At 38.2% G+C, this 14649-nt stretch overlaps 2 long non-coding RNA genes across 6 annotated transcripts; one reads left to right on the top strand and one right to left on the bottom strand.

Moving 5' to 3' along the window:
* Positions 1-4941: 4941 nt before the first annotated feature.
* Positions 4942-8435, top strand: LOC141387301 (uncharacterized). 4 transcript variants are annotated; one of them, XR_012408532.1, is made up of 2 exons: positions 4942-5334; positions 7859-8435. It is a non-coding gene; the product is annotated as an uncharacterized lncRNA (long non-coding RNA). The 4 variants fall into 4 exon arrangements; XR_012408531.1 differs by having other exon boundaries at positions 4942-5350; XR_012408534.1 differs by lacking the exon at positions 4942-5334 and adding an exon at positions 5537-5621.
* LOC141387294 (uncharacterized) lies at positions 7183-9618 on the bottom strand. 2 transcript variants are annotated; one of them, XR_012408526.1, is made up of 3 exons: positions 8709-9064; positions 8406-8642; positions 7183-8332 (listed from the first exon to the last, which is right to left on the bottom strand). It is a non-coding gene; the product is annotated as an uncharacterized lncRNA (long non-coding RNA). The 2 variants fall into 2 exon arrangements; XR_012408525.1 differs by having other exon boundaries at positions 8406-9618.
* Between the last annotated feature and the right edge of the window lie 5031 nt (positions 9619-14649).

The raw sequence follows: 14649 nt of genomic DNA, 5'->3' as shown, positions 1-14649 counted from the left end.
CACGCACTATTTGACTCCTCGATAACCCCAAGATCAAACATCCTATCAAGTTCTGCGTAGATCAACTTCTCAACTGCGGGAGAGACGGGATAATGTCTTTGTTTGATCGGCTTCGACGATCCAGTATCAATAACATGTTGCAACACATGCGTTTTTCCCAAACCTTGCTTGGTAAACGACGGGAGTAAACTCATCACTCTCTCCAGCTGTTGCTTCTGGAACTCTGAAAGTTGAACCTAAGGGGCTATCTCGGAAATCGTGAAAACATTATCCGAAACGTGCTGGTTGTGAACCAATCCGGAAGGAAGAAGGCCGAACATATCCCAAAAATCAATACCTAAAAACAGATCTCTGTCCAGGCCAGGTACTATGAAAACCGTAATAACTTTTTCAGATCCCTTGAAAGTTATTGTGGTTTCTATTAGCCCTACCACGTCCTGGATATTACCGTCAGCAGTTCTAACGACAGATTTCAATTTCTTATACGGTTTCCCTGATTCCAGATAGCACCTAGCTGCCTTTCCACCAATACAACTCAACGAAGCACCAGTGTCCATCAGACCCAACATCCGTTCTCCAAAAAGGATAACCTCAGCGTATGGTCTTATGTCGGATGGTTTATCAAGCACCGAGGAAACAATTTTATTTTTGCAGCTTCTAACCTTACTCCAAAAATCCCGGATCCTCCTACCCGACCTAGTAGGTTTCGGAGCATCATTAAAAATTCTATCCCGTGTTTCATTGTATTCTTTAATCCTGATATGGAGAGGCTTAAAATGATAAGAACTCGAAGAAGGAATATTGGGGATATACTTGTCACATTCGGTAGCATAATTGTCACATTCGGGTATATATTGCAATGGCTTATCTTCTGGTCTGGGCAAAATCATTACTCGATTTCCGGCTTGCGTCTCGGTGCACTCGTTTGTGCACCCGACCGGCAATAAATTTCGCCTCAATATCTCTACAAGCGACTCACTAGACAAGGGCTCCTTCAACCTATCGGCCAGCTCTATCACTGAATCATAAAAAGTGTCGATATTTTCTCCAGACCTCTGCTTCCGATCCCTAATCAGTTCCCTGATATCGACATCAGACCGCGAATCACTATAGTGTTGCCTCAAAGCTACACACAAACTATTCCAGTTGACACAAGTGACAGATCGGTGGTACCGCCAGTACCAATCTGCAGCCTTTCCCTCAAAAAGAGAACTGGCATTTCGGCACAGCAGATCGAAGTCACCTTGCAGGGTTTGTAAGGTGAGAGCTTCAACTCTGTATATAAAATTTTCGACGCTCAGGCCACCTGAACTGCCGGAAAACTTTATCCTCCAATTGGCCATGATATGTAAGACCTTGTCGGGCCTTGAGGACAAGTCCGAGGCTGCTGAATTATTCGATGCAGTTTGACCTGATCTACTTGCATTCAAAGGGGTATGATTCTGGGAGGTATTCAATGGAATCCCAATCATATCACGCAATGCTTGTTCCTCAACAGAAGGCAACGTTGGTATTTGATGCGGAGATGGTCGCTGGGTCTGCCGCTGTGCAGTATTACCCGTGGCAGGGTAACCTTGCCTATTTAGGTCTAATCTTGCAAGCCTCGAATCCAAACTGTCTTGAACTATGTGAGATATTTGGTCTTCCAAACTTGCTACAAACTGAGCATGCTGGGCTGAAACAATCGAATTAACAATTCCTTGAAGCACACTACGACTAATGCTCACGGAATCCTCTACAACATTACCACCTCCAGAAGCAGATGTTGCAGCACTGGATTGGTCTTCACCTGGTCGATCGTTTGTTTGCTGAGCAGGAATAGCTTTAGATTGAGCCCTTGTGACAGCACCTGATGAGCTGGGAGTTGGTGGCTCACTAAACAATCTCGAGTTGCAAACAGGACAATACGGTCTTAGCTTCTCACATTTCGCCAAGCAACTTTTATGGAAAGCATGGCCACAGTTTGTCCTAAGATATTGGGATCTAGTTGATATTTGCTTAGCACATGCCCCACATACTAGGATTGTACTCCCGGAAGCCTCCAATTCCCGGTCTTCATTCTGAATTTCTTGAGACATTATGACCACTACAATCAACTTGATGGATAAACTAAAGAAATTAACGACCAGAGCCAGAAATCTGGACTGCTCTCAGATCAACTAGCCAGAATCGGAAGAAACGAAATATTGAGATTTAAAAACACACAACCGATTAGAAAACCACTCAGATAAAACGGTTTAGAAATGAATACAAACCAATTATTTTCAAATTCAAATAAGTAAAGAAAAACAATAATGTTTCTGCGTAATTCCTTTTAAAGACTACAATACATTGAAATAAGTAAGCCCTGAAATCTGATAATAAAATATCCCTATAAAATTTAACAGACCCAGAACAAGAGAAAGTAACAACAGGAAAAAAATCTAAATACTTCATCAAATCCTACATTAATCACTTCAATGATCAAGGAAAGAACATTGAGACTTATAAAGCTGAATAACATTCTTCCAACATAATAAATCTCAGATGTAGAAACAAAATTCGTATCTGATTGAATCGTCTATTTTCCGAACAAATTTGGAGTGATAAGCCCGAGCAGTGAAATTGAGTAATAAAACTATACAAGTGTTCTGGAATTTAAATATATTGAGACCGATTCCTATGTAACGAACTTCTTTTCAATTATTATTTATAAATTATTAATTATTTCAATATTTCAAGGATATGCAACAAATTAAAAGCTTTTAAATCAGGATGGATATCTTTCAAGCACCCATAGCAGGTCTTCAAAAGAAAGTGCCTCGAATTACTAATGCTAGCTTCACACCGACTAAAAAAATAGGGTCTAGCATACAAACGGGGAACAAACCCTCAAGCTTGATCTATGCCCAAATATTTTAAAGCCAATTAAGATCAGTTAGAAACCCTAAAAGCCGAATGGTTTTACTGACCAAACACAAAAAAGGAAACCACAAAGTTTATAAAAATAAAAATCAGAGATTAATAAAGGATAATACTTCAAACTGTACAAAAAAATAATTGAAAACGGAATATTCCTTTACGAAACTTTAAATATATATTAACCAAACATACGAATATTAAAGAACTACGGATTACCAAAATTCTCTTCAAATATTTGATCTGTTTAATTGCCTCATAATAGGGTAGGTTTGGTATAAAACAAATACATCTTTTGGTAGGGGAAAGAAGAAAGGATGAGAAACAGAATGGACAGATAAAAAGGTTTCAAGCCCCGGTATAGAAATTCTATTCTATAAATCCGGAGAATGATTTAATTTACAACTATACAGCTCCTAAGTTTTCCAGGTCAACACTAGCGTAACGAATCCGTAACCAGAAATTGAATTCCATGAAGTCCCCCAGAGTCAGTAAAATTGTAAGAGAATGAAGAGAAGTATTGAGAACCAATGGCCAATACAGGATTATAAACTGACCATGTATGGATTCCAAGAAGTTCAAAATTACTTCAGAAAGAAAGGGAAATTATAGTGTTGAAAAACATAAAAAAGTATTCGAAAATTTAAGATAATGAAACCGAACAAATTTGGCGATAAGCCAGGTGTTGTAAAAAGGTATAGTTTTTCTGTTCGGCCCCACGTTGGGCGCCATTTTATATATACTGTAGCGTATTACGGGGTAAATTATAGCAGATGTTGTTGGAGAAGTCGTTCGAAGAAAATGCACGTATTTATCCAGCCTTATTACTCGTCGGAGGGGGGGTTCGTTAACCTTCGACGTTCCCCTTGCTAATTAGCTACCAGTAATATAAGAAGTTTGTGCATTTTTTTAATATACTCAAATAGAAGTGTTCAGAAGGAAACCGAAATTGGAAAGTACAAAATATGTCTGATAGCGATGATAACCGAGAAGAAAGGAATGGAAATGAGCTAATAGGTCTGTTAACTTCGCTCGCAGGAACGAAACGGGAAATTAAGAGAAAGTGGAAAATTGAGGGAAAGGAGAGAGAAAGCATAGAGTAGCGGAGTCCCATAAACACAAAAGATGGCCAACAACGAGATGTTGTGTTGCTGGAGAACCCACCCAACCTGGTTGCAACATGATAAATCCATTTAAACAAAAGGTGAAGTGCAACCCCACACCTTCCTACACCAAACCGCCTACGTCAAAGAGCAATTAAACAGATCGACTTTTTTAACTATTCTATTCAGCAAGAAACTAAAAATAGCTAACATCTTTTCCTAGAAATAGGATAGTTAAACTAACTGCAATATTAATTAAATCCATTTAGAAAACAGTTCATTTATAATAAAACTTAAGAATAGACACTATACTAGGTAGGTTTGATTAGAATAATCTTACATGTAAAAGGAATTCGAGTGTGAATTTCGAGTGTTACTTTTGGTTTCGATAATAACGCAACAATATGAAGTAGTAAAAGAAAGGTAAGTTTTTTATGATCAATTCCAGATAATATTAACTTGATGCAAATAAGAGGAAACAAGAATATTAAACATAACTTTCTTAAATTGGTATATAGTTGAATACGTAGATATCGTTTTAAAGTCTCATCAAGAAGAATCTCAATACCAAACAGGTATGGCGACTTCATTCAATAGGGTGTCTGAATGGTCATCATAATCGTTTCAATATATTATAATATATGAAAGGGTTATAGCATCTCACTTAAATTACTTCAGGAAAGAAGGAAAAAATGGTGACCGGATATTTGTTCCGTATGTCGCGCAAAGTGGCAGATATATTTCGCTTCAATTTACAATTATATCAAAAACGGAAAAAATTCACTTCAGGCAGATATTTTACAAATGCATTAGATTCGGTAATGTTTTCAAGTATGCAACTATTTCGATAGTAGTAAAGGGTGTTAATTAATGTAAATCCGCATAACAACAACAACATGAAACATTTCTTAAAGCACTCTAAAATAATCAGGTAGTAATTTTGGGTCACCGTTTTTTCACTCTTTCTTTGTAAAATAAAAGTAGAAATGGGAAATAAAAACAAAAATAATAAAGTTCATTGACTTACTTCTTACACTGCTGAGTTCCCTCGCCGAAAGTACTTTCGCTGGATGGGCAGACATCTGATCGTTGTGTACAGATGATAAACACAGAGATGATGAATATTTAGTGATGCTGGTTGGTTATGAGAAATCTTAAGAGAATTTTGTGAGATCACTTAACATTGGGAAACTGTTGTCGAAGTTTAACATAATCCAATCTCTCTTTTTCCCAAGTCTTCTGTTTGCAGTAGCAATGTTGCGACAAATTTACCAGAATTAGTTAACAGTAACATCAGCAAATATATGTTGTACCAGCATTTATTGGAAAGACCGTACGTGTGATTGTGTGTACGTTTGATGATGTTCCTGTTATATGTTAAAACGCGAACAAACAGACGAACGCGATTTTGTTTTTTTTTTTTTTTTTTAATTCAACATTCGTTAAACCTTAACAAGACGTAATGAAATAACACTCGAAATTAAGAACTATCAGAAAAGAGTTACAGTCGGACCTCTCTATAACGAATGCTTTTCTATAAATGGTTTTTTTTATAACTCAATTTGAAATTCCCATTTTAATAAAAAAAATAAACTGATTATAAGGAAGTAACTTTAATACGTAAGTAGCAATTCAACGGGTGCATTTTCTTCGTTGCAGGAAGGTTCGACTGAACCAACTTAATGACACTAATACTAACAATATTGGTTTGTAATAAGTTTGGTTTTGTTCTTAATATCGGCACTGTTCTTTTTTTAGTAACAATAGATCAATGTTTTCTAGTTTTTTTTTCGAGTTCTTATGTTTTTTTGTTTCGGGATATGCCACGTACTATAAATTGGAGTAGGAATGCACTTTATCACAATAGACTATACTAAACCTGGTTCCAAGAGGATGCTGGTGGACGCTTAATCAAAAATGTTGCAGTATATGCTTCAGATCAGTAGCAGAATCAGTATAATTTTTGCAGCATTTGATGGTTAGCAAATTCACTTTATATCCTCACAAATAGGTTCATTTAATCACCGGCAATTTTGTTATTTTCGGGCAACGTGTTTTTGGTTGGTTTCTTTTGTACGAACTCTGAGCTTAATGCAGCAGACACTGAAATTGAATTGTGGCTGCTCGATCACCGGCAGTTGAGTGGATTCTAATTTGTTCTCGCTGAAAGCCATTCCCTCACGACAACCAGACTCCATGTAACCTATTTGATTTAATAAATTATTGATTAAGAGAATGCATATGGAGATGAGAGGCAAAAGAAATAATTACCTATTTAATGAAAGCAATTCTCGATTTATAACAAAACAGAGGAATTAAACGTATTTGAGGGGGATGTTCCCCATAAGTAATCGTGCAGAATATTATGGATACCTTCGATTCTTGCAGATAACTAAATAAAACAGATTAAACTGCCTATGAACACATTTGCTAAACACAATTAGAAATATTGAAATACTCACAATATAGAAATATATTAATAGCTAATAGAAGAACCTTATTTCAATGATCAGAAAATTTTCACTTTGTACAAATCCGTGGCACTCAAGATTTTTAGTTGTTGACTGGATGAATTGCTTCTAACAAAATGGACGAGAATATTTTTTTGTATATTTCTCGAAGCCTCATTAGCAATTTGTTTCCTTCCAGGAAATTGGAAAATCATGAAGACAAGCGGACGAGGAAAAAGAGAAATTTTCCTTCGCATATAATAATTTCAAGTACAGATGTCACTCATAGCGAGTACGTTACAAAAAGGTGCAATTCGAATGTGATATTTTAAGTCAAGTTTGAGTAGTTATTGCAAGCGCCACTACAGTTGCTAACATCAAGAGATAATATCAAGGTCTTATTGTTGCGTGTGTCCTGCTCGGCGTTCCATTTGGCCTACCGACTAGCCAGGGAGACGTTACTAGGTCTAGGGATCTCAACCCGCCATGCGAACCCGACACACCAACATTGAACGAGTAGAAAACTATTTCCGCTGAATTCTATACTCTAACACTAAAGAAACATCTCATAAGGATCTTAGTGTTCGATCCCCCACGAGCCCACCCAGCGTTGGTCCAATATTTCCCCATACTTACTTTCACCTTGGACCCCTAAAACCACACACACGGCACCCCAGCACTTACTTCATAGCTCTGCCCCCGAGATTATACCAATTAGCAACACATAGTTATTTCTATTTCACTAAAAAAACATTTAAACATTTATTGATGACATAGATAACTTTGTTTTGATTATTTAGCCGTAGCTTCAAACTTAAAATAGGATACAAACAACAATATATCTTTTTATTCCTAACAAAGAATAATACTTGAATCGATTCCTCATCTACTCTCGGCCTCAATTCGTAGGTTGAGCCAGTAAGATTTAACCCCGACCTTGCTTTCCCGCCAATCCGCGGGCACTCTACTTTAATCTTCGATCTTTTAAAGGAGCTCGCTTAATAGACCACTTGCCACATCACCTTACTGCGGCAACACACAATTTCCTCTACACAAGGCCTCTAGCCAAACCCTACCGTACCTTTCCTCAGCCCAATTATTTTATCTCAAGTATTATCCCTTTCACAATCGTTAAATCTTATTTATAACTCTCTTCCTTTTTTTATTACACTGAAATATCTTTCCTGCTGTAGCTTTTTATTTAATATTATCTTTACAACAAATCTTCTTTCTTTTCGTGCCTTTTTGCTTACTATTTTCTATTACACCACAATCTCTTTTTTTTGTACTCTTTCGTATAATATTTTCTTTACACAAAATCTCTTTTTTCTGTACTTTTTTGTATAATATTTCCTTTAATTCTGATGTTGAATTGCTTCTCCTTTTCTTAACTCTTTTTTGTCTTAGTTTTTCCTCTAATCACAATAGAATATGAAAGTGGACATTACAACACATAGGACATACACGGTAAGATACCTTTAAACTCGTCACACATGCACCGGAGCACACCCTCTACTTGGTTTATAATTTTCCTTTTACAGAAGACCCCTGGGACACTTCACAGTTGCTGGGAATTGACTCACTTCTCCGCCGCTTTGACTAATATTTCAGCGCTCGAGCCTTTGGATATTCTGCTGTCTGTGGCCATACAATCATACAACCCTTGCCGTACAAAATGATCAATCTTCAGGGTTCCTTGGCCGGAGCAGCAATCTCTTAAATATTCGAATTTCTTCCTGGGGATATTATTCTTGTCAGCAACTTCACAACACCACCAATACGAGGGACAATGAATAGCTCCAATCTCAATCAAAAAGGTGATGCACTGGTCTCCACAAACCTTTTGGACGACCAGTGCAAAAGGGTTTGGCAGTAGTTTACCTGTTACACAACGACATACATATATTGAACATTACTAAATTTGTACCACATCACCACTATTTGCCACACTTACTTATTTGCAAATAAACACAACACAAAAATATATGTATTACTTTTTATTTACTCAGACCCAAGAACTTGGATCTACTTTACTGTAAATTATCCGCCAAACTATGCTTCCCTCCGTCCGATTTGGTCCTTTTATAACTTCACAAAGACTCATAAAACATGTCTTTTCTTCCAGGATACCGACATTTTCTTTCGCTTTTCTTCTTTATATGTTTTCTTCTTCCAACTCTGTTAAGTTTTCCTGGCGGAATTTTCTCAATTTTGTTTACAAAATCCATTGTGAATGACCTCCGATCATTTGCCTTACCTTGCCACCTATTTTATTTGCCCCCAATTACTTTGGATAAATCGTCCAACATCTTTTCAGGAGAGATCACACGATCGGGCTATTCTTAACTTTCGGTTATAAGAAAATAAATTATGTTTAATATTTCCAACCCTTTTTATTTGATCTTGCGTGCCTCTTTATTTATTTTATGGTCTGGCATATATCCCGCCTTAATCGGTGTACTATTTTGGTATCACCTCTTAATTACACACGGAATCCCAATGCCATGTAGAACCACAACATTTTATTTCTCCATGTGTGAATGAACAACCTCACATCACCGGTCCTTCAGTCTCTATTGTTTTTACCATCTTATACCATCTATGTATTTTGCCACAATGTTGATAACATGAAACTTGCCTTGTTAGACTCGACCCAAGCGACGTCGTGCTGTGGACGCTTTTGCATTAGGTTGTCGAACTTCGTCCACCTATGCCTGAGTATACTACGTTTTGTGCAACCATGGTAGTCATTTTTCATTACTGCGTCCCCTATTCATTCATTTCCACATTTATTTACTCACAACAAACTACATTGCATTTCTCAAAGATTTTCAACTTTACATCCCACAAAAAAAATAATAATATAAACGTTTGCAAACATAGTACTCTAATATATATCATTGTCGAGTGATTTTTCTATTTATCGTTTTGATAATAAATACTACTTCTCGGTGTTGAGGGGTGATAGTATATAAGTTATTGTTATGGGATGTCTGACTGTGCCATTCTTTAATTTATTGTGGAGTAACAAGCAACTCTTTTAGAGCGTTTTTTTGTTATCATACAATGGTATGTGGGACATACCCATACGGCCTAAACATCAGTAAACTGTTAATTATGTTTTATGATGGCCGTGTACCATTGTTTGGTCAACAATAAATAAACGAAACCGTATGTTAATTTGTGTGGTTTTTTTATGAGTTGAACGTTAGCGCATTTTATTGGCAAATGACTGTTGCATTTAATACTCATATGGATAGTGATTATATTTCTTGGCAGTTTATTAGGGTATGTTGTCCTAATGGGATGATGAATCCAATTTGATGTCATGTAGTGGTTTATGGTTGTACCATTGACATTAAACCTATAAGGTTTTATTTTGATTTACTGCGACAGGCGGGTATATTGTTAAAGAGATTCCCATGGAAACCAACACAACTGTTCATACACCATCCATGATAGTAAAATGTATGCTTTAAGCAGGTGTCCATGGTATAAGTAAAGAGGTAGATTTAAATGAAAAAAATGTATAGAACCCTAGTTTTTCCTGAATTCATAAAACTTCAAAATTAGTAAACAAAAAGGCAACAAGTGGGTTTGTTTACAAAATACCAATTTTGAGCATTTTATAAAAAACGCGAAAAATGTATGAAGAGCCAAGGTTTCTCCACATAATCGAGTTGTGGATATGATAAAATGTTTGTTTCAATAATAAGCTGAAGGATTTCTTCCATACAAATGCTCTAAAAACAATTTTGAAAACCATTGAATTCGATTGTTTTTAAAATTGTTGGCATATTATCCAACATCACACACATACAAAGATTGTGTATATTGTTCTGACGTTTTTGGAACAGTCGAAAGAAAAAAATTAAATTAACAGGAAGCTTTAGCTAACCTTTATTATTAAACCATGCAGTTGTCGACAGTTGGGAGATTCATTGGGCCTCCAACTATTTGCACTAAGAAAAATTTCAGTTTTTATGTAACAATGGTTAATTGGGTCGGTGGGTACCCTACCGCTTTAAGTCTTTGGCATGACATACCCCCATCGGTTTCCCTTGTAAATCTTCTATTAAATACATATTGTTGCCATTAGGTTTAACAATACGACATTTAATAAATTTTCTGGCAAATTTGGCATTGAAATTTTTGCCAAAATCACTTAGTACATAGTTTCTTTTATAAACTTCTTGACCTGGGGCAAATATGATATTTCGGGCTCTGGCATTGAATCTTTTTGCGCTCTGTTCATATGCCCTATGCATATTTTCTTTAATTTTGTTCCGAATGAACTCCATTCGGTCATTTCTTGACACCTGTCTGACTTCAGTGAGTGCAATTTTTTGGCCAGTTTATAATCAGAACCGTGTGTATACATATTATGACCGAACAGTGTGAAAAAAGGGGTGACCCCGGTGGCACTGTGTACGGACGTTCTAAGAGCACATTCTATGTCTGTCAAATACAGATCCCAGTCGCGGTGATCATTTTCCAAGTATGCTCGTATGGCTGCCAGAACAGATTGGTTTCCCCGTTCCGATGCATTTGACTGCGGGGCGTAGGGTGCAGTTTGTATGTAATTTATACCATATATTTCAAACATTTCCTTAAAAGTTTTCGATATGAACTGGTCCCCGTTGTCAGAATGCATCGTTTCGGGTACCCCAAACTTTCTAAAAATGTCTTCGACTAAAAACTTTACAACATTTGCAGCCGTAGCCTCGCGCATCGCTTTAAGAAAAGTGAATTTGCTGAAGTGGTCAACTACGATAAAGATGAAAGCATTTCCACTTTTTGAACGTGGATATTTCCCCAAGAAGTCCACGTATAGTTTTTGGAAGGGACGTTCCGTGACAACTTCGTTGCCGATTGTGGGTTGGGTATTTTCATTAGTCGGTTTTGTTTCTTTGCAGACGGTACATTTCAACACATACTGGAGTACTTGGGTTGCCATTTGAGGCCAGTAATATTTTTCTCTTAGCCGATTGAGAGTTTTTGAAATACCACCATGGGCGGATGTGGTATTATCATGGGCTTGCTCGATTAGAACGTGAGTTAGAGACTCGGGAACCCAAAGCTTCCACTGAAACTCTTGAGTATCTGCATTATAGGACGCATGGCTCTTTTTAAAGATCATGTTGTCCACGATTTTGAGATCGGGAAGATTCTCTTTATTCTTCTCAACTATGTCTCTCAGTTCCTTGTATGACTCACTTTCAAATTCAGCGGTCTCGAAATGCAATGACCAACGAGCTAAACGGCCACTAAGGTCCTTTAGACTCATTAGCCATTGCAAGCTAGCATGATCGGTGATCACTGTGAACTCCATGAGCTCCACATAGGGTTGGAATTTTCTGATGGCCATTACTGCTGCGAGACATTCCTTCTCCGTCACGCTGTAATTTCTCTGACACTTGTTCAGCTTCTGGGAATAGAAGGCAATCGGGTGCTCATCTCCTTCGTTACTCAGCTGGAAGAGGACAGCACCGATTCCGTATTCCGAAGCATCACATTGTATAAAATACGGTTTGGAGAAATCAGCGTGACGTAGTACCGGTGCAGAGGTCAATGCCTTTTTCAAGGTTTCAAAAGCTGCTATGGCTTTTTCATTCATCGTGAATTTGGAGGACTTCTTTAACGTGTCCGTGAGTGGGACTGAGATGGTTGCGAAGTCCTTGATGAATCTCCGGTACCAACCGGCAGTACCAAGGAAGCTCCGAACCTCTCTTGCACTTTTCGGTACCTTAATTTTTTTAATTGCGTCGATCTTTTCAGGATCGATACGCAAAACACCTTCCCCAATGATAAATCCTAGGTACTTTATCTGCCGAAAACAAAATTGGGATTTTTTTAAGCCGATCGTAAGATTTGCTTTCTTGAGACAGTCGGCAATTTCGGATAGCAAACGTAGGTGTTCATCAAAATCCCCCGATATGATCAGCAGGTCGTCCAAGTACACAAAGACATTCTTTTAAGTCTTTGGGGAATGACTTTGTCCATCAGACGGCAGAGTCTTTGTGCGGCATTGCACAGGCCAAACGGCATCACGCGGAATTGGTACAATGGACGACCTGGGACCGTAAAGGCGGTATATGACTTACTAGCTTCGTCAAGCTCAATCTGCCAGAATGCGTACTTTAAATCCACACTGCTTATATAGTATGTTTCGTCTATACTACTTAAAATACCATCTATATTTTGCAGTGGGTACGCATCCTTGACAGTGAGCTTGTTTAGCTTCCGGTTTCCGAACAATGGTGGTGCGATTGCTCCACGGACTCTCGCTCTCTTCTATTACATTGAGAGCAAGCATATTGTCAACCTCTTGGTAAGTTATGGCTTGAACCGCTGGGGACATTGGATAGTGCCGGTCCTTCACGGGCTCAGCACCATCCACCAGTTTGATAATGTGCATCCTAAACCATCTTTTTCAAAGGTACGAAATCTCTCTATTATATCGTCCAAACGAATTCTTTGATCTGAGGAAAGCTAGTGTGGATTCAACTTATACGTGGAATCAGCATTCGCCATGTCTTTGGTGATTTTATCGATATCGATTTCGGCAACACCGACTACGTCGGGAGCCAGTTTAAAAAGCCGCCAGAAATCGATGCCAAGATAAAGGCTTTGTTCCAATTCAGGACACAGATATAAGGTCATTTCCTGAATTTGACTTTCATATTGCACGGACACTTTTATCTTCCCCAAGACCATGTATTGTTTTCCCCCAGCAGTGGTAACCCTACTGGACATGCGGATTATGGGAATCTGCATCTCTTCCACTACTTTCCTGCAATTCCTGCCTAACATGCTGACCGAAGCCCCTGTGTCTAAAAGGCCTTTAATAGGCTTATCCTGAATATTAATCTGGGCAAATACTCTTGGATCCTTTGTACTAGCTATTTTCGATATCGCATCAATCACACTCTTTTTTTCTAAGCGTCATTGTTTTGATTTCAGTCTTAATTTGTGGATCTTTTTGGGCACCTCTTTAATTTCCGAATTAAATATTCTTTCCCTCGCTCTATTGTAGTTCGCTTCACGTTGTTCTAGAGGAACGTAATGTCTCTCTGCTGCGGTAAAATTTCGTATACTGGGCCTAACATTGTCTTCAACCATTCTATCTTCATTATTTCTTAGAATTTCGACCTTGTTGTCTACTTGTTTTGGGGTACAGGGTCCTCGGTTGGACGTGGCTCCCCTGTCTTCGCCACGCCCCTTCTCTGGTTTCCCTGCTGGCAAACCGGGCATCTAGGTGTCGTGGTTTCCGCCTTACCGCATCTGTAGCAGAACAAATTGCGGAATTCGGCCGGGCATTCCACAAAAATATGGCCGTTTTCCAGACAATTCCAGCACTTGATTTGGGATTTAGCGTTATGTTGCACGCGAAGTGCTGACACATTATCATCCATCTGTACCTCATCATCGCCATTCCTACTCTCCAGCTCAGTCTCAAAAATTTCATTTATCTGTCTATTGGGTCTCTGTGGAATAGGCATTGATCTGTTTTCACGCCTTGGAAAATTTCGTTCAGCTTCAATGCATTCCATGCGCAATTGTTCGACGGAGGATATCGTCATCTGATATACGTGGCGCTTAATGTCCTCTCGAATATTACCTTTTAGGATTCTTATCATCTCGAAGTCAGAGACTCGCAGCATCAACCTTGACCGCAATAGACCCATTTCATGGAAATAATCGTTAATGGATTCGTTATGTCTTTGTTTCCTTTCTAACATTTCCCTTAATACGTCAAATTTTGATTGGGGCGTTTGATATTGACTCAGAAGGGCATGTTTAAGACTGTCCCAATCATTGATTAGATTGCTTTGGCGTTGAAGCCAATACCATTCCCTTGCTTGACCCGATAATAAAAACGAAAAATCTCGTAAAACTTCCTGCCATGGGATACTATATTGGGCCCTCATGGTCTCTAACCTGTATATGAAATCATTTATTCGGAGGTCTTTAGGATTACCATTGAAATTTATGCCTAATTTGTCCACCCTGATTTTCAAATTTTCATAATGGGCATTGACGTTTGGTATAAGGTATTGGCACGATGGTGCTGGAGAAGTGGTCACACTCGGATACTGAATTGTAGGCACGATATTTTCTTGTTGTATGACCTGATGGTTGATTTGCTGTGTTTCGTTGGGTTGGTTAGTTACCTTTCGATTATTGATATTAGAGGG

The sequence above is a fragment of the Musca autumnalis genome, unplaced genomic scaffold, assembly GCF_047663935.1.
Source record: "Musca autumnalis isolate F117 unplaced genomic scaffold, ASM4766393v1 scaffold_1, whole genome shotgun sequence".
Lineage (NCBI taxonomy): Eukaryota > Metazoa > Arthropoda > Insecta > Diptera > Muscidae > Musca > Musca autumnalis.
This window is presented reverse-complemented; position numbering and strand designations above follow the sequence as displayed.